Source organism: Pan paniscus, chromosome 8 (genome assembly GCF_029289425.2).
Source record: "Pan paniscus chromosome 8, NHGRI_mPanPan1-v2.0_pri, whole genome shotgun sequence".
NCBI classification, from domain to species: Eukaryota; Metazoa; Chordata; class Mammalia; order Primates; family Hominidae; genus Pan; species Pan paniscus.
In genome coordinates, this window is record NC_073257.2 from 45621403 (window position 1) to 45641352 (window position 19950).

General features: G+C 41.3%; 1 long non-coding RNA gene across 1 annotated transcript in view; it reads left to right on the top strand.

The window, feature by feature from the left end:
- The first annotated feature begins 4594 nt into the window (after positions 1-4594).
- The window catches only part of LOC130540524 (uncharacterized), a 98136-nt gene continuing 82780 nt past the window's right edge, over positions 4595-19950 (top strand). Inside the window, exons 1-2 of the long non-coding RNA XR_008954509.1 lie at positions 4595-5013; positions 7959-8093. This is a non-coding gene — a long non-coding RNA (uncharacterized LOC130540524). The remainder of the gene's footprint in view (positions 5014-7958; positions 8094-19950) is intronic.

Genomic DNA, 19950 nt, shown 5'->3' on the forward strand with positions numbered 1-19950 from the left:
CTGGGATTACAGGCATGAGCCGCCGCACCCGACCCACCCATTCTATTTCTAAAAAACAAAAGAAAAATAAAAGCTGTTAACAGTCCACAATGAATTTAGAACAAAACTTGAGAGTATTGAGGAATATTTATAGCAATTTGGCATTGCTAAGATATTTTTATTGCATTTTGCAAAAGTATTGGTCCATAACAGATGAGAAATAGCAAGAAAGGAAGAACAGAAGAAGTGAAGGAAGGAGAAAAAAGCAGGAACAAAGGTTAAAAAAAAAAACAAAAAAAAACCCCTGATCCTTCACTGTAGACAGCTTGAGAAACGGGGGCTTAAACCTTTAATGATGAGTCCAAGTTCCACATCAAGCACATTCCAGAACCAAGATTTACACCCTATCCTGGCTTCAAACCCTTGCTCTTTAGCATACCACTCTATTACCACTCTATTACCACTCTATTACCTACTTGATAACAGTGATGATAAGTCCAGAAAGAAATAAAACAGCAATTTGATGACTATCATTATCCTCTAAAGATTCAGGAACTCAAACTTCAAAATTTGGGAGACTAAAATAAGAAGAGAGTTTATACCTAAGTCAAGATTCTGGCCTACAACCATCATCATCATTATTTATTTATTTATTTATTTTATTATACTTTAAGTTCTAGGGTACATGTGCACAATGTGCAGGTTATATAGGTATACTGTGCTATGTTGGTTTGCTGTACCCATTAACTCGTCATCTACATTAGGTATTTCTCCTAATGCTATCCCTCCCCCAGCCCTCCACCCAATGACAGGCCCCAGTGTGTGATGTTTGCCGCCCTGTGTCCAGGTGTTCTCATTGTTCAATTCCCACCTATGAGTGAGAACATGCAGTGTTTGGTTTTCTGTCCTTGCGATAGTTTTCTCAGAATGATGGTTTCCAGCTTCATCCATGTCCCTGCAAAGGACATAAACTCATCCTTTTTAATGGCTGCATAGTATTCCATGGTGCATATGTGCCACATTTTCTTAATCCAGTCTATCATTGATGGACATTTGGGTTGGTTCCAAGTCTTTGCTATTGTGAATAGTGCTGCAATAAACATACATGTGCATGTGTCTTTATAGCAGCATGATTTATAATTCTTTGGGTATATACCCAGTAATGGGATGGCTGGGTCAAATGGTATTTCTAGTTCTAGATCCTTGAGGAATCACCACACTGTCTTCCACAATGGTTGAACTAGTTTACACTCCCACCAACAATGTAAAAGCGTTCCTATTTCTCCACATCCTCTCCAGCACCTGTTGTTTCCTGACTTTTTAATGATTGCCATTCTAACTGGTATGAGATGGTATCTCATTGTGGTTTTGATTTTCAACATCTTTTTGACTGTCATTATCATGGTTAACATTAATTGGGAGCTAAGACCCAAAAATTGTCCATGTGCTTCCAATGAATTATCCTATAATCCCCAGGATAACCCAGTGAGGCAGTTATGATTTGGCTTTGTAGCATCAGAGCCAGGATACAAATCGAGTGTGCTTGACACCAAGCCCTTAACCACTAGGTTATAATTTTCCCATCTATAATCCATGATAGATTCACAAGAAGTTTTGGCAAGGCACTAGAATTTATTCGTTAATACCAGATGCTGGGTTTGAATTTCATTCTAGAGCTGTGTGATCTTGGACCTGTTACTTAACCTCTCTGTGTTTCAGTTATCACTGTAAAATGGGCAGAACAAGACCAGCCTCAAAGGTTTATGGCAAGAATTTAATTTTTAAAAATGCATATTTGCACAGTGCTTGGCACATAGATAGTACTCCATAAATGGTAGCTACTGTTAATATTAAAATAATAAATCAGTAGTTTTTAGGTTAACTCCAGAGTAACAAAAAAGTGGCATTTGATAGTTTGTGGATTTTGATCCTCAATCATAGATTTTACTAAACTTTGCTTTTCACATTAATGTGTGGCTTTAAGGGGTTCTTTTATATTATGGAAGAGTGAAATTAACTTAATTCTTCCTATTTGCTATGATGCCACACTATTTCAAATATTCCCACTTAATTAAATTGCTGCTCCTTTAAATATTAAAATATGAAGACTTCAATAAACATTTGGAAGGTCTTAATTCGGGGAAAGGAAACCATCATTTATGTGCGTTTCATTAATTATCAAGATTACCAAGATTTATGATTTGCATTTTAAGAATGTAAGTTCCAGGCCAGGCGCGGGGCTCACGCCTGTAATCTCAGCACTTTGGGAGGCAGAGGTGGGCGGATCACTTGGGGCCAGGAGTTCAAGACCAGCTTGGCCAATATGCTGAAACCCCATTTCTACTAAAAATACAAAAATTACCCGGTCGTGGTAGCACACGCCTGTCATCGCAGCTACTAGGGAGGCTGAGGTAGGAGAATTGCTTGAACCCGGGAGGTGGAGGTTGCAGTGAGCCGAGATCGTGCCAGTGCACTCCAGCCTGGGTGACACAGCAAGACTCCGTCTCAAAAAAAAAAAAAATTAAAAAAGAATGTAAGTTTCAGAAAGCAAGAATATTTGCTTGTTTTGTTCCACAATGCCTAAAACGGTGTCTAGTGCTTAGTAGGTAGTCAATGTATCTGTTGAATAAATGCATCTTATTGGATAACTCAGTCACAGCAATGCATTCTTCTTTGAATTGGATTTAAGTTTGCCTTTTTACAAATGTATCTTTTTTAGAAAATTAACGTTTGCTCTTTCTCTGCTAAGAAAAATCAGCTTTACTACACTGGAGGTGGGACCGAGGGAAGGAAACAAAGGCATTCTGTATTCACCTGCATGAGGCAGAAAAGCCAGCCCGAAGCTGCTGGCTGAGCTTCTGCCCTAGGTGCGTCTCCTGCGTGCAGCGTTGCTGCAAGGCCTGGCAGCTTCTAGGAGCCTACACCTCTGTCATCGCCTTCGGGGAGGGATAGGGCTAGGAGCTCTGTGCGGAACCGCGTCCAGCCGCCGAGTCACTGACACATCACGATGAGTCACGTGCTCTGTGCACCGGGCGGATTTGTCAGATCCGCTGCTGCATCACGGCTCGGCAGGGCTCTCTGGGTTCTCAGTGCCGTCCTAGGTCTGCAATGCAGTGCGGGAGAGGAGGAATATGGGCTTGTGGGGGCAGGGGCAGCGCCCGGACTCCTCCCGGGGCAGGACTCCCAGACACGCAGGAAGCGATGACGCTGCTCAGATAAACCCTGGCGCTCTGCGCTGGCGTCCTGGTCAGGAGCTCCTCTGCCACGGACGCGCCTGCCGTTTCTGCCTTCGTTATCTATTTACTGACCTCTCATCTCCCCAGAAGATGTTCTCAGTTCTCAGCAGTCAGTGCTTCTCCTCCAGCTTCACTGACCTTTCTATGGGGGTAATAAACTAAAGAAAGGAGTCGATGTTTGAGTAGATAAAATGTGTTATGCCAGTGCCCTGGGAATCCGATACAGCTGGCCCAGGAGGGGCCTGGGGTTCTGCTTTGTTTTGTTTTCAGATAGTGTCTAGCTCTCTTGTCAGGCTGGAGTGCAGTGGCGAGCCTAGCTCACTGCAGCCTCTACCTCCCCGGCTCTAGTGATCTTCCTGCCTCAGCCTCCCGATTAGCTGCAACTACAGGTGCCTGCCACTGCGCCCGGAAATATTTCTTACAGGGGTCTTGCTGTGTTGCCTAGGCTGGTCTCAAACTCTTGGGCTCCGGGGATCCTCCCACATCGGCCTACAGAGTAGCTGGGATTACAGATGTGCCACCGTGCCCAGCTATGTCTATTCTTGAAGGCTGTCCATGTCATTTCCATGGGCAGCCAGGTCTCCCTGTCACCAGACTAGATGATTTCCAAGAGCCCTTCCCACTCTAAAATTCTATGAACAATGACATTTTTTTCCCAACCTAGTCCCTTTGAGCCAAGAAAGGAACTCATTTATTGTATTAATTTAGACAAACCTACAAAGGTAGAAAGATTCTTATAATTTTATTTCCTTAAAAATGAAATGTTTATATGCTTGTTTTTAAAGCAGGGTCACCTGGGAAAGTGCAGAGCTGTTTACACTTAAATTCCCATTTTTAAGGGGGATATTCTATCCCTCAACTTCCAAAGTGAACAAAGTCCTAATTCGGAGCCCATTGCTCTGCGGCCTCTCATGCCCTGGTAGGGCCAGGACCCCAGGGAATAGGACCTGGCCGCTGGGTCAGCAATGTTTGAAGGCTCCCATTTTATTTGCAGCCACAGCCAGCCAAGTTCATTGTGAGCAGCACTTCCTGCCTTGTTTGTGAGCTGCAGGCTGCATCAGGAAATAAAGTTTGTAAAATTACATTCTCTGGCTGAGCCTAGCCCTTTGTTGAAATAGCCACATTATCTATGACGACAGTGACAAGGCCAAAGGTGAGAAAATCTACATGAATTATTCTCTCAAAAGGATTCAGATAAGGGCAGAAAAGACCAGATGTTTCCTTTCTAAGTGACAAAGGGCTTGAGAATAAAAGGTAGGAAGAACAACTTGAAAGATTCACTTGGGCTTCTTTCTCACTACCTAAGAATATTACTAAGTTCCCTAAAAGCATTGCACCCCTGGATTCTAGTCTGTTTTATTTTTTTGAGATAGGGTCTTGCCTGTCTCCTAGGCTGGAGTGCAGTGGCATGATCACAGCACACTGCTGCCTCGAACTCCTAGGTTCAAGTGATCCTCTCACCTTGGCCTCCCAAAATTCTGGGGGTACAAGCATGAGTCACCGTGCCTGGCCATCCCTGGATTCTAGATCTGGGCCTGGCACATAATAGATGTTCAGTAAATATTAAACAGATGTATGAATCAGACAGTCCTGGTCGTCTACGTATCTTTATCTACTGAGAGTTTTGTGGGGTTTTTTGTTTATTTTTTTGAGACAGAATCTCACTCTGTAGTCACCCAGGCTGGAATGCAGTGGTGCGATCTTGGCTCACTGCAACCTCCACCTCCCAGATGCAAGCGATTCTTGTGCCTCAGCCTCCCGAGTAGCTGGGATTAAAGGCATGCGCCACCACGCCCAGGTAATTTTTGTATTTTTAGTACAGACAGGGTTTTGCCATGTTGGTCAGACTGGTCTCGAACTCCTGGCCTTAAGTGATCTGCCTACTGAGAGCTAATTCAAGAAAAACTACTAAATTATAAGCTCCTGAAGGCAGAGATTGGGTCCTTATAGGACCTGGCAAAATTATCAGCAAAGGTTTCTTGAAATGAATTTGCCAAGAGCTCTTCTAGACAGGGGGAAAGTGAGGAGACATAAAAGCTAATAATAAAGATTGGAAAAGGACATACGTATGTATTGGACAAATCTAGCATTTCTTGAAAATTCATGTATTGATTCACTGATGACATATAAGCAAAGATAAAGTCATCTTCAACCGTAAATGTTAATACTTATTCAGTAAAAGAAACAGCATGACTCGAGTCAATGGATTTAGGGACACTAATTTGGCAGTTTTAGGGCAAAATTCTAAGTGGTTGATGATAGTGAAAAATTGAATTGCCTTAAATGCCTAACAGTAGGGAACTTGTTAAATAAACTATGATGCTTTCATGCAATTATGTTTTCAGATAAAATCATGTTTTCAAAAACTATATATGGACATGGAGAAATTTAAATGTGTTAAGTCAAAAAGATATGGTGGCAGAAACTGTTGACTTCCTACCCACACCACTTCCCTTCTCCTTCCTAACACCTCTTAATTTTGGTGGGCTTTCTATTCTCTGCACAGCAGTGTGCTTCAGGGGAGGCAGTCACCAGCCCTGCCCTGGGGAGTGAATCATCAGTGAGTGGTGAATGTGAATTCCCCTGGCTAGTGATCTTCTGAGTCCGGGGAGTATGATTCATTCCAGGCCAGTGAGGTGGATGAGAGTGGAGAGGCTTCTGGAAAAGCTTCCCTCTATCTTTAAAAGCAGGAAACAAAGTCATGCTTCCATTAAATGTTAGGAATAGCTTCCCTCTATCTTTAAAAGCAGGAAACAAAGTCATGCTTCCATTAAATGTTAGACTCTACATGTGATAAAGCCACGATGCAGCCAGGCCTGAGGCTGAGCTGACAGGCCTGGGAATGTGGAAAAATGCAAAGGCCCCAGCTGACTGATCTGCTGATCTGTTGACTTATTAGCCTTGGAGGCTGCAGGTCAGTGACCAAGAGCCAGTTCACCAAACACCCACCCACTGCAAATCAGTTTCCACTACGGCTGATTTGCTGGATTTACTCGCTTCTTTTAACTATTTAGATATTGTTGACTGATTTTCATTTTGTCTTCATAAAAGCATTTAAGGAATATTAAAATTGTCTCAATCCTAGTTCCTTGTTGAGTAACTGAAGACTGACTTTTGATGAGTTGTCCAGCTAAATAACTCATCTTATTTCCAAACTTATTATGTGAGCTAATTTTTTCTTATAGTTTAAACCAATTGCATATTGAGTCCAGGTTTTCTCTTAATTACAACTAGAAGTATACTAATGGGATACGTGTAGAATAAGAGACAGAGAGAAATTGGGGGGCAGGGAGAGAGAGAAAGAATGAATTATTTCTGGGTTGTAGGATTGGGAATATAGCTGATTTATGCCTTTACTGTATATTCATCTTTGTATTTCTCTATTTTCTAAATTTTCTGTAATGAACATATATTGCTATTATGAACAAAGTGGAAAGTTGTTCTTTGTTTTGAGACAGAGTCTTGCTCTGTTGCCCAGGCTGGAGTGCTGTTGCTCAATCTGGACTCACTGCAACCTCCACCTCCCTGGTTCAAGTGATTCTCATGCCTTAGCCTCCTGAGTAGCTGGGATTACGTGAGTGCCACCACACCCAGCTAATTTTTGTATTTTTGAGTAGAGACAGGATTTTGCCATGTTGCCCAGGCTGGTCTCAAACTCCTGGCCTCAAGGGATTCGTCCTCCTCAGCTTCCCAAAGTGCTGGGATTACAGGCGTGAGCCACCGTACCCAGCCCTGAAAGTTGTTCTTAAAAACTGGTTTGAGGGCTATAAAAGGTATGAGTGCTAATCTCAGAGGATTGTAGAATCGTTGAGAATTGACATCTAGAGCTTAATAAAGTGGTGGCTGGGCTGGTGAGGCTTCACAAACAAGGAGTAATTGAATCAATTCTGGAAGACTGAGTATGCGTAGGATGAGTAGGAAGAGGTGAGGCTTAGGACCTCTCGATCCATTGTTTGTAATTTGGTAGGGGAGGACTGAAAGGCCATATTTACAATATTTAGGCCAGGCTTGGTGGCTCATGCCTGTAATCCCACCACTTTGGGAGGCCAAGGTGGGCAGATCACGAGGTCAGGAGTTCGAGACCAGCCTGACCAACATGGCAAATCCCCGTATCCACTAAAATATAAAAAATTAGCCAGGCGTGGTGGCGGTTGCCCGTAATCCCAGCTACTCGGGAAGCTGAGGCAGGAGAATTGCTTGAACATGGGAGGCGGAGGTTGCAGTGAGCCAAGATCGCACCATTGCACTCCAGCCTGGGCAACGAGAGCAAGACTGTATCACACACACACACACAAAAAAGCCACAATATTTATTGTCTCTTCCATGCATGATGCTTTACAAATACGTCATCTCCTTTCATCATCACAATTGTGAAAGTAGGTAGTATTATCTTCATTTTGTAGAGGTAAGAAGTGAAGCTGAAACGTGCACAGAAGTAATAAATATTGGACCTGTGATTTTAATGTACAGCTGGCATTAAATGTCGTGTACAACAGCTCTCACAGATGAGCTTACTGGAAGTGAAAATCAGAACATCAGAGCCAAAGAAAGGATTCTGACAAAAAGCTGTCGTGATTGTAAGTGACAGGAACCCAACTCGAAGTACTTAAGCAAAAATGGGAATTTATTACCTTAGGTAGCTAGAAAGGAATGGAGTGAAACCAGCAAAAGGCTTGACTGTGCCTCGGGTGAAGGAAGGTGTAGACTGTATGAGAGGTATTGAAGCATCTTTTTCCACCTTAGGAGACAGCTTCCCAAGGCTGGAAAGAGGGGAGTGCGGAACATGCCTCCACCATACCACTGCCCACCTCCTGTGACCTCTGCAGCAAAACCTGAAGCCCCAAAGAGGCAGCTTCTCAAAGTAAAAGTGGAATGAAGGTCAGGTTGGTCTAAAAACCCATCCAACAATTTGTGGAAAGGGTTTACATAATTTTGTTATTTGTATGTCATTGCTTTTTGCATCATATTGTTTGTCCTTACAAAACAAATCTGGACACAGCAAGTTGTTCATTCGCAGAGAAAGAAACCTTACTCACACTTCCTGTCATCCAGCAGCAAAGAATACTGACCACAGAGTGAACTTTAAGTGTAAGGCTTTAATGAGTATTAGGCTGAATGCCTGTTTTCCAACCTGGTGCAAAATATTTATATTTTAGAAATTGTGATTTTTAACATTACTGCAAGAAAGAGGGGCTTCTATTTCCTTTTTCCTCTATTTAGTCCCTAGATTAAGAATTGGCAATTTTTTTCTACAAAGGACCAAATTGTAAATATCTTTGACTTTGCAAACCATGTGATCTCTGTTGCAACTGCTCAACTGCCTTTGTCTTGCAAAAGCAGCTGTGGATGATATGTATGCAAATAAACATGGCTGTGTTCCAATAAAACTTTATTTTCAAAAACAGGAAGTCAGCCAGATTTTGTTCGCAGGTCTTGGTTTGCCCTAGATCACTGTTTTTCCCCCCCCGCCCAGTTTAAAATCATCATTTTTTTGTTGGTTTTAAACCCATGCCAGAGCAAGAGAACTTCACAATTTTCTATGGGTATACTATGTTTTAGTTATTTGGATGATTGTCCAAAGAATCAGTCCACAATAGGAATTATTGTTACCTGTTTTGTGTTTCCGTTGGTTCCAGAGAGGAATAATCTTATCAAGTCATGTAGGTTAAAAAATTAAAATTAGTAAAACTATAGCAATAGAAAAATAAATTTAATGTTTTTAAACCTTGCATTTAAAAGGTAAATTTGGCGGGGGGCAGTGACTCACACCTGTAATCCCAGCATTTTGGGAGGCTGAGGTCGCTGGATCGCTTGAGCCCAGGAGTTCACGACCAGCCTGCGCAACATGGCAATACCCCATCTCTACAAAAAATACAAAAATTAGCTGAGCATGGTGGCGCACACCTGTAACTGCCTTGGGGGGCTGAGGTGGGAGGACCCCTTGAGCCTGGGAAGTCAAGGCTGCAGTGAGCCGAGATGGTGCCACTGTACTCCAGCCTGGGTGGTAGGGTGAGACCTTGTCTCAAAAATAAATAAATAAATAAAATAAACGGTAAATTTGATTAAGAAAAAGAAAGATGCAAAGTGAACTGTGAGTAGATGGAGGGATCATAAATTTGGGGGACCAATAAATATTTTCCTCACTGTGGTGGGGAAATTGATAGGTGAAATAATAGAGTAGCTGTTATTTTAAGTCTGTAGGAATTTTTGCCCAATGACAAATGTGGAATTCAAAACCCGTTTATAGGTTGTGCCTGACTAGTTTTCTTTTTCTTTTCTGATTAATAACAATGTATTATTATATGTTTAAAAAATCTGGACTTACATAGCATCTTAATAATTGCTCATACACAGCATTAAATGCACAGCTGTCTTATTTAAACTTAAAAAGAAACTCCATTTTGGTGATAGCTATTATCATCTCTTATAGCATGACCAAAAAGCATCCTCAGAAATATAAGCCTACCTCACATGTACATGGTAACCTTGGAAATTAGGGTGTGTTGGCATTATTATTCTTACTTTCAGATATAAAACAGCATGGAGACTGATTTTTCCCAGGTCATATGTCTAGTGACCTGCAGATTTTTGGACCCCAAGTCCACATTCTTATACTACACCACAGTTACCAAATTGCCTTTGTTGACATGTAGACTTTTCAATTTGCAATTGCTTTACACATTTAAAAAAATTGTGAATAAAAGAACAAACTATTTCAGTTTTCAGTTGCAACTTACAGAACAATTAAATAATAACAAAAACATAGTATGTGTTTTGGGTGTATCACTTAAATCAGTAGAATAAAGGGATAGAAATCAATATGTATGTGGACTTGTTCTTCTTTTCTTTTTCTTTCTTTCTTTTTTTTTTTTAATTTGAAATAGGGTCTTGCTCTGTCACCCAGGCTGGAGTGTAGTGGTGCCATCACTGCTCACTGCAGCCTCAACCTCCCAGCCTCAAGTGATCCTCCCACCTCAGCCTCTGGAGTAGCTAGGACTACAGGCACGTATGCGACCACGCCTGGCCAATTTTTTTTTGTATTTCTTGTAGAGTCGGGGTTTCACCATGTTGCCCGGCCTGGTCTCGAACTCCTGGCCTCAAGTCTCTCTGGCTCAGCCTTCCAAAGTGCCAGGATAACAGGCGTGAACCACGACACCCAGCTTGCTTTGTGTACTTCTAGGGGCTCAGGTGAACCACATGAGTTCCTGGATGTGCTTCCATGTTTCACAGTGAATTCATGTTTTTTGTCCAATCATGACCATTTAGACTGTTTAAGAAGGCTGTGTACCAGCTTTAATATTGTATTTTATGATATTAGTGATCCCTGAATTTTATTTGAAAGAATATTATTTTACTGAGTGATTTAGTAGGCTTGATCATTTTCCTTGCAGCTTTCATATTTTGTGACACACTGATTTAAGAATCAAGTCTATATCTGAATGTGAAAAATCTGCAATGAGGATAGCAAACGATTATATTGTTTTAATAGAAAAATTATTTGATAATTTCCATGTATTGATGATTTCAGCAGAATCTATTCTGCATTTAACCAACAATCAGTAGTTCCCAAGCTATTCCGTAGTTTTAGCTTTAACACATAGTACATGCTTAATAAACATTAGCTGAATGAATGAATGAATGAATGAATGACTAAAGACTTTCAGGACCTGGAAGGGAGGATGTAAAGAACCCAGGGCCAAGTGTCATGCAAGCACTGGAGCATCTAGATCCCCTCCGGACACCAGCTTCCTTTCCCACAACCCAAATGTTCTTTTCCTTTTATGAATTTTCTTTAATCGTGACAAAATATATATAATATAAAATGTATCATTTTAACTGTTTGTAAATGTACAGTTTGGTGTTATTCAGTACATTCACATTGTTGCACAACCATTACCACCAACTATCTCCAGAGCTTTTTCTTCCTCCCCAACTGACATCCTGTACTCATTAATCAATAACTCTCCATTCACCCTCCCCCGAGGGAGACTATTCTTGTTATTCTCTGTCTTTTTTTTTTTTTTAATAGTTGCCATTCTAAGGGTATGGCCTAATTAGTTTTTAACTGGGTGAGAAGATGAAGAAAAAAGAGAGCAAATGAGCATGAGAATCCAGTAACAACCAAGCAGAACTAAAGACTCAAGACTTTCTATAAGCAGCCATGGACTATCCCTTTGCCTTGGCCTGTTATGATTATTTCTGAAGCAGTGAGATCTCAATACACTAATAAGAAAACAGAGGCACACACCAGTTATGTTTTATGTCAACTAGGTTATGACTTCAAACTATTATTCTCTGGAGTCATAAATAGAGCCTTTAGGTGAAACGACCTTATAAAAAGTCTTTTGGATACAATGTTAACTATTTTTTTGCATAGAATCCAGGATCACTTCCCAAATCCCTCTCCTTCACAAAGCATACTCTTTCTGAATATATATAGCAATTTGTATATAATTCCAAATATATATGGCAGTTTAAGAACATACAATAAGGTCAAAGAATTCAGAAAAAAATGGAGGAAACTTAAGCATTTAGATCAGGATTATCACGTGTGAATTGATATTACTTTATACTATTTTCTCCAAAATCAGTGGAAACTCCCCAATTCCAGCATTTGTTAAGAGTCCAGTATTTAATCATTCCTTAAGTGCTCCCTTCCACTGCCCTCCCTGACACCTAAGCACACCCTTGGGTTCCCATGTCCTCAAAGTGCCATCTGCCTGACTACCACACCTGAGAGAGAACAGTACTCATATCAGAACAATTTAACCTTGCTATTGTTTCTCACTGACAAATGGAGTTTTGCTGCATATTTGTCATCCTCTGGCAACAGATGGTGCTGGTCTACTTCACAGCAATTCTGCTCCATCCTGGTGCCCTCATAATCCTCCTATAGGGAACAAGCTTAGCTGTGTGTGCTCCCAGCTCAAGTTCTCTCTTCAGTGAATACAACCATGCTCAGCAATTGCTCCCAGGACATAGACACTATACCCATCAGAATAGCTGCATTTGGAGGAACTTTTATAATAGCATCAGTTTTGTGCTAGTCCAAACCAGCTCTCTTCCACAAATTCTGGGGACTGGGCTTTAGTCTTGGTTACCAGTTTGGACACCCATTTCCTCAAGATAACTTTTGAAATAGACTTTATTTTTTAGAGCAGTTTTAAGTTCATAGCAAAATCAAGCAGAAAGTAGAGAGTTCCCATCTAGTGGTATACAGAATAGTTTACTGCTCCCAGAATCTTTCTACGTGCTGCCTATTCTTTCTCCCTCCCCACTATCTGCTGATCTTTTTATCTGTTTATAGTTCTGCCTTTCCTAGAATGTTGTGAAATTGCAATTATACAGTATTTAGCTTTTTTCGACAGGCTGCCTTCACTTAACATATGCATTTAAGTTTCTTCCCTGTCTTTGTTTCTTGAAACAGGATCTCGCTCTGTCACCCAGGCTGGAGTGTAGTGGCATGCTCTTGGCTCACTGCAACCTCCACCTCCTAGGTTCAAGCAATTCTCCTTCCTCAGCCTCCTGAGTAGCTGGGACTACAGGCATGCACCACAACGCCCGGCTAATTTTTGTATTTTTAGTAGAGATGGGGTTTCACCATGTTGGCCAGGCTGGTCTTGAACTCCTGGCCTCAAGTGATTCACCCATCTCATCTTCCCAAAGTGCTGTGATTACAGACATGAGCCACTGCACCCAGCTTGATAACTCATTTTTTTGGTGTTTGTGGACCTAAATTTTAAACTTATTTGGGTAAATTCCAAGGAGTGCAATTGCTGGAATGTATGGTAAGAGTATGTTTAGTTTTCTAAGAAACTTCCAAACTGTCTTCCAAAGCGGCTGTACCATTTTGTATTCCTACCAGCAAGGAATGAAAGTTCCTGCTGCTTCACATCCTTACCAGCATTTAGAGTTATCTGTATTCTGAGTTTTGGTCATTCTAATAAGTGTATAATGGTATCTCACTATTGTTTTTGGCAATTGACTAACGAAATTTGATGTTAAGCATCTTTAATATGTTTATTGGCCTTCTATATATCTTTTATGGTGAGGTATCTATTTGGATCTTTTGCCTATTTTTTTAACTAGGTTGTCTATTAGTCCATTCTCACGTGCTAATAAAAACATACCCAACACTGGGTAATTTGTAAAGGAAAAAAGTTTAATTGACTCACAGTTCAGCATGGCTGGGGAGACCTCACAATCATGGCAGAAGGCGAAGGAGGAGCAAAGGCACATATTACATGGCGGCAGGCAAAAGGCACGTCTTACATGGCAGCAGGCAGGAGAGTGTGTGCGCAGAAACTCCCCTTTATAAAACCATTAGCTCTTGTGAGATTTATTCACTATCTTGAGAGCAGCACAGGAAAGACTTGCTCCCATGATTCAATTACCTCCCACTGGGTCCCTCCCACAACATGTGGGAATTATGGGAGCTACAATTCAAGATAAGATTTGGGTGGGGACACAGCCAAACCATATCAGGTTGTTTGTTTTCTTATTGTTGAGTTCCAAGAGTTCCTTGTATACATATTTTGGATAGCAGTCCTTTATCAGATAGGTCTTTGCAATTACTTTTCTCCCAGTCTGTTGCTTGTCTTCTCTCTACAGTGTCTTTTCCAGAGCACCTCAGGATAATTTTATTTCTGGAAACTCACATTTCTTCTATGCCACTGGGCCTTAGTCTGGACCAAAATTACTCTGTTTTAAAATTCCTTCCCCAGAGACTGCATTCTTCTTAAGCAGATTGAACCACATCCTCCCTAATAACCAATTTTGAATAGTAGGGACTCAGGTCAACTCTACTTAGTCACAGAAGGCTCTGTTATACCCAAATCTGATGACATGCTGTCTAGACACCCACATTTGCCTGAAAGGGTCACACAGATGACCCATGACAGGAAAAACATCAGACTAAAAAAACTTCTTGGGGCCAGGCACAGTAGCTTATGCTTCTAATCCCAGTACATTGGGAGGCTGAGGCAGGCAGACTGCTTGAGGCCAGGAGTTCCAGACCAGCTTGGCCAACATGATAAAACCCTGTCTCTACTAAAAATACAAAAATTAGCTGAGCATGCTGGCGTGCACCTGTAGTCTCAGCTACTGGGGAGGCCGAGACAGAAGAATTGCTTGAGGCGGAGGTTGCAATGAGCTGAGATTCCACCACTGCACTCCAGTCTGGGCAACAGAGTGAGACTTCATCTTAGAAAAACAAAACAAAACAAAACAAAACAAAACAAAAACCTTCTTGATTAAAATATATAGTTCTAAAACTATTCTGTAGGACACTGTAATGATGGATATATATAATTATGCATTTGGCGAAATCTACAGAATGCATAACACAAGGAGTGAATCCTAAAGTCAACTATGGACTTTAATAATAATAATGTATCAATATTGGCTCATTAATTATAACAAATGCATCACACTAATTCAAGATGCTAGTAATAGGGAAAATTATGGATGTGTATGTGTGTGTAGTGGTTATATGGGAACGCTCTTTACTCTGTGACCAATTTTTCTGTTAATCTATAACTGTTCTAAAAAAATTCTATTAATTAAAATAAATACACTGCCTCAAATATATGTTTTATTTATATATCAATTTAGTTCATTTGTTTGAAGAACATTTTGCAATGGTGAAAACAACCATTAAGGTACTATCTTACATTTAATAAATGCTGATCAATTCATTAAGGTGAAAGTTTAATTATTTGAGCAATTAAATGTGGTATCTTTTTTTTTTTTGAGACACTTGCTTTGAGTCTTGCTTTTTTTTGAGACACTTGCTTTGTCTCCCGGGCTGGGGTGCAGTGGCGTGATCCCGGCATACTGCAACCTCCGCCTCCTGGGTTCAAGCGATTCTCCTGCCTCAGCCTCCTGAGTAGCTGGGATTACAGGCATGCGCCATCATACCTGGCTAATTTTTGTATTTTTAGTAGAGACAGGGTTTCACCATGTTGGCCAGGCTGGTCTCGAACTCCTGATCTCATGATCCACCCACCTCAACCTCCCAAAGTGCTGAGATTACAGGCTTGAGCCACTGTGCCCAGCCTAAATGTGGTATCTTAAACATACACCTTTGATATTCTGCCTCCCCACCATCCCCCTCCCCCACCAGTTCTTTATTAAAGCAATTCAACAAACATAGAAGGAGAAATTCTATCTGCCCTCCCCCACTAGTTCTTTATTAAAGCAACTCAAGAAACAAAGAAGGAGAAATTCTATCTGCCACTGGAAACTAAAAGGTATTCTTATACTTCTGAGATTGTGGAAGGCAAAATTCTTTTTTTTTTTTTAATTTAACTTTTAAGTCCAGGGGTACATGAGCAGGTTTGTTATATAGATAAACTTTGTGTCATAGGGGTTTGTTTTACAGATTATTTCATCACCCAGGTAGTATCCATTAGTTATTTTTCCTGATCCTCTACCTCCTCCCACTCTCCACCCTCTGATAGGCTCCAGTGTGTATTGTCACCCTCTATGTGTCCATGTGTTCTCATTTAGTTCCTACTTATAAGTGACAACATGCAGTATTTGGTTTTATGGTCCTGCATTAGTTTGCTAAGGATGATGGCCTCCAGCTCCATCCATGTTCCTGCAAAGGATATTATCTCATTCTTTTTTATGGCTGCATAGTATTCCATGATGTATACATACCACATTTTCTTTATCCAGTCTACCATTGATGTGCATTTAGGTTGATTCCATATCTTTGCTATTGTGAATAGGCCTGTGGTGAACATATGCATGCATGTGTTTTATGATGGGATGGTTTATAATCCTTTGGGAATACACCCAGTAATGGGATTGCTGGGTTGAAAGGTATTTCTGTTTTTAGGTCTTTGAGGAATTGCCACACTGTCTTCCACAATGGTTGAACTAATTTACACTCTCATCAACAGTGTACAAGCATGGAAGGCAAAATTCTAAGCGGGTCCCAACTCCCAACCCCAGATGTACATGGCTTATTTGTGGAGGAAATGCTGGAGTGTGGAGGGAATCTTTGACTATCACGGGATAATTTCTCCATTAATTAGACTGCATCATGTGGCACATGGTGGTGGCATAATCACTCCCTTCATTGCATCACATTTTATGAGACTCCCATGGAGCAGATTGGAAGAAAGTTAGAAGTCAGAGATTTGCTTCTGCTGACCTGGAAAAGAGCAAATGAACTGCCTTTGAAGGCCATGTGGCAAGAGACTGCAAGTGGCCTTTAAGAACTGAGGGTAGTTCCTAGCAAGAACACAGGGATCTCGGTCATACAGCCGCAAGGAAGTGAATTCTGCCAGACACCCAAATGAGCTTGGAAGAGGACCTGGAGCTCCATATGAGAACTGCAGCTATGGCCAACGCTGATTGTAGCCTTGCAGGGGATCCAGCTGTACCTGGACTCCTGGACCGTGGGAACCATGAGATAACAAATGCGTGCTGATTTAAGCCATTAAGTTTGTGGTACTTTGTTACACAGCAAGAGAAAATGAATACAGAGGGTGTAGAGTGGAAATCACATTACAGGAAAGACCATGTGCTCTTGCTCACCTTTCCTGGGGAAGCCCGTGGACTCCGTGGTCAGAAGCCTTGTTTGAGGGGGTCCTCTCACTGCCCCAAATCTCCTCAGGCAGTCAGAGGAGCAGATTCAGAGAGACTGGTCACTCTGACCCACTGCTGCCTGCCTTGATGGAGAGGAATTAGCACAACCGGAAGAGGAGCCCTGTTCACCTGCTGTGTGTCCTCACCCCTAGCCCCGCTGAGAAAAAGCTCAAGCCCTCTTGTTTATCAACTCTCAGACCATTTCCTTTGGGGAAATCCCAGAGCCAGAGCTCTGCAAGAACTTAAGAAACTTGTTCCAGCTAATAATACTAAATAAGCTAGACAATAATAACAAACCACAGATGGGTAGAACCGTCTGGTGAAAAGGAGGGCACCAGATTGACCACTTAGAACAAATGAACCTTTCTGAAACAGGAACCAGGAGAGAGTTTAGAAGAAATATTCTAATTCAGATTCACAATGGTTGGAGAGATCACTTTTAAAAATGTCTTTCATGAAAAAGAAATACTCTGAAATAATTCTTTGGAAAAAAACTTAAACCATAATTTTCAAAATATAAATCTAAATAACAACAGTGAATAATATAATAGACAATTCCAAACACTGAATGATATTGACAGAATGTGCACATAAGAGAGAGGTCATGAGAAAGGATAAGTATCTTGGAGAACAGATTTGGAAGTCCAATCTAAAAATAACGGGAGTTGTAAATGCAAGAAAAAAATGCAATGAAGAACAAACAATCAGTGAATAGTAGAAAATACTTCCTCAGAGCTGAAAAAAGGGCTGTGTCTGCAGATTGAAAAAGTTCACCAATTTATGATGGCCTTATTTTTCAAAAGCCCATTTCTAATGTTAAGAACTGTGAAGGCTCTGAGACTTAACCATAGTGGCAAGTTAACAAAGCAAAGGAGTCTAACTCACCATCCTAGATATTCAGGGATTCAGAAGTAAATGTATAGCAACGATGTGCACTTTTTGGATAATTACTTGTGAAAATACTCTAGTTAAATAAAAACAGAGTAAAAATGACAAAAAAGAAAAACCCAACAATATACAAGAGAGTAGTAAGTAGTAAAAATTCAATGAAACATAGAATTAAATCTAAATAAATTTTCATAAGTGAAGTGTGATGCAATTAAAAATAATCTTGAAAAAGAAGAGGTATAAGAAAATAATTTTTTGAGCATCTGAAAAATTAGGCAGATTATTCACTAAAACCTTGAGGCAGGAGAGAGGGAGGGAGGAAAAAGTAAAAGCTTGCAAAAGGTCCCAATCACATTTCTTTGTTAAAATATAATAATAGGCCGGGCGTGGTGGCTCACATCTGTAATCCCAGCACTTTGGGAGGCTGAGGTGGGCAGATCCCGAGGTCAGGAGTTCAAGACCAGCCTGACGAACATGGTGAAACCCGGTCTCAAAAATACAAAAATTAGCTGGGCGTGGTGGTGCATGCCTGTAATCCCAGCTACTCAGGAGGCTGAGGCAACCGAATTGCTTGAACCTGGGAGGTGGAGGTTGCAGTGAGCCGAGATCACACCACTGAACTCTAGTCTGGGTGACAGAGCGAGATCTGTCTCAAAAAAAAAAAATATATATATATATATATGTGTGTGTGTATATATATATATATACACATAAAATAATCTACTGGTAGAATGAATACATAGAGCTGTCTAGTCCATTAAAAAAACACAAAAGAAGAAGATATGAAAACTGGTTTAATGAAAGATAAATCAAGAGGGGAGAAATGAAATAAACAATAGTAGGAGGCCAGAAATAGTGGCTCATGCCTGTAATCCCAGTATTTTGGGAGTCCAGGGAAGGAGGGTTGCTTGAGCCAGGAGTTTGAGGCCAGCCTGGGAAATATAGTGAGACCCCATCTCTACAAAAAATAAAAATAAATTAGCTGGGCATAATGGTGCATGCCTGTAGTGCCAGCAACTTGGAAGGCCGAGGTTGGAGGAGAATTGCTTGAGCCAGGGAGGCCGAGGCTGCAGTTAGCCATGATTGTACCACTGCAGTACAGCCTAGGTGACAGAGCAAGACTGTCTCAAAAAGAACAAAAAACACCAAAAAATAATGGTAGGAGAGGAGAAATTTCTGTCATGTTCCCTCATGCGAGCCTGCGTTTAACCAGGGCCTTCCCCACAGGGAAGAAGCTTATGGGTGTTAAAAGGGAAGAACTCATGGTTGACTCCATCTCACTCATCTTTTCTTTTCCTGCATTTGGTTGGCAAATGAACTCAGGGCTTGTCTCAGGCTGTTTGTACTGCTACAACAAAATACCACACATTGGGGCATTTGTGAAGAACAGAAATTTATTTTCTCACAGTTCCAGGGGCTGGGAAATTCAAGATCAAGGCGCCGGCAAGTTTGTTGTCTGATGAAGGCTGCTCTCGGCCTCCAAGATGGAGCCTTGTTGCCACATCCTCCAGTGGGGAAGAATGCTGTGTCCTCACATGGTGGAAGGTGGGAGAGCAAGAGAGCTGAATGCTGCCTGAAGTCTCCTTTATAAGGGCCTTTATCCCATTCATGAGGGAGGAGCCCTCATGACCCAATCACCTCGAATGGCCCTACTCCCACTTTTTAATAGACAAACTTGTTTTTATTTTTTATTTTTTTTGAGATGGAGTTTCACTCTTGTTGCCCAGGCTGAAGTGCAATGGCGTAATCTCAGCTCACTGTAACCTCCGCCTCCTGGGTTTAAGCAATTCTCCTGCCTCAGCCTCTTGAGTAGCTGGTATTACAGGCATGTGCCACCACGCCCGGCTAATGTTTGTATTTTTAGTAGGTACGGGGTTTCTCCACGTCAGTCAGGCTGATCTTGCACTCCTCACCTCAGGTGATCCCCTCCTTGCCCTCCCAAAGTGCTGGGATTACAGGCATGAGCCACTGTGCCTGGCCAAAAAATCAACTTTTATTCTAGGTTCAGGAGGTACATGTGCAGGTTTGTTACCTGGGTATGTTGCATGATGCTGAAATTTGGGGTATGAAAGATCCTGTCACCCAGGTACTAAGCATAGTATCCAATAGTTAGTTAGCCAATCCTTACCCCCTGTCTTTGCCTACCACTTCTAATAGTCTCTAGTTTCTATTGTTGCCATTTTTATGTCCATGAGTATCCAATTTTTAGCTCCCACTTATAAGTGAGAATATGTGGTATTTGGTTTTT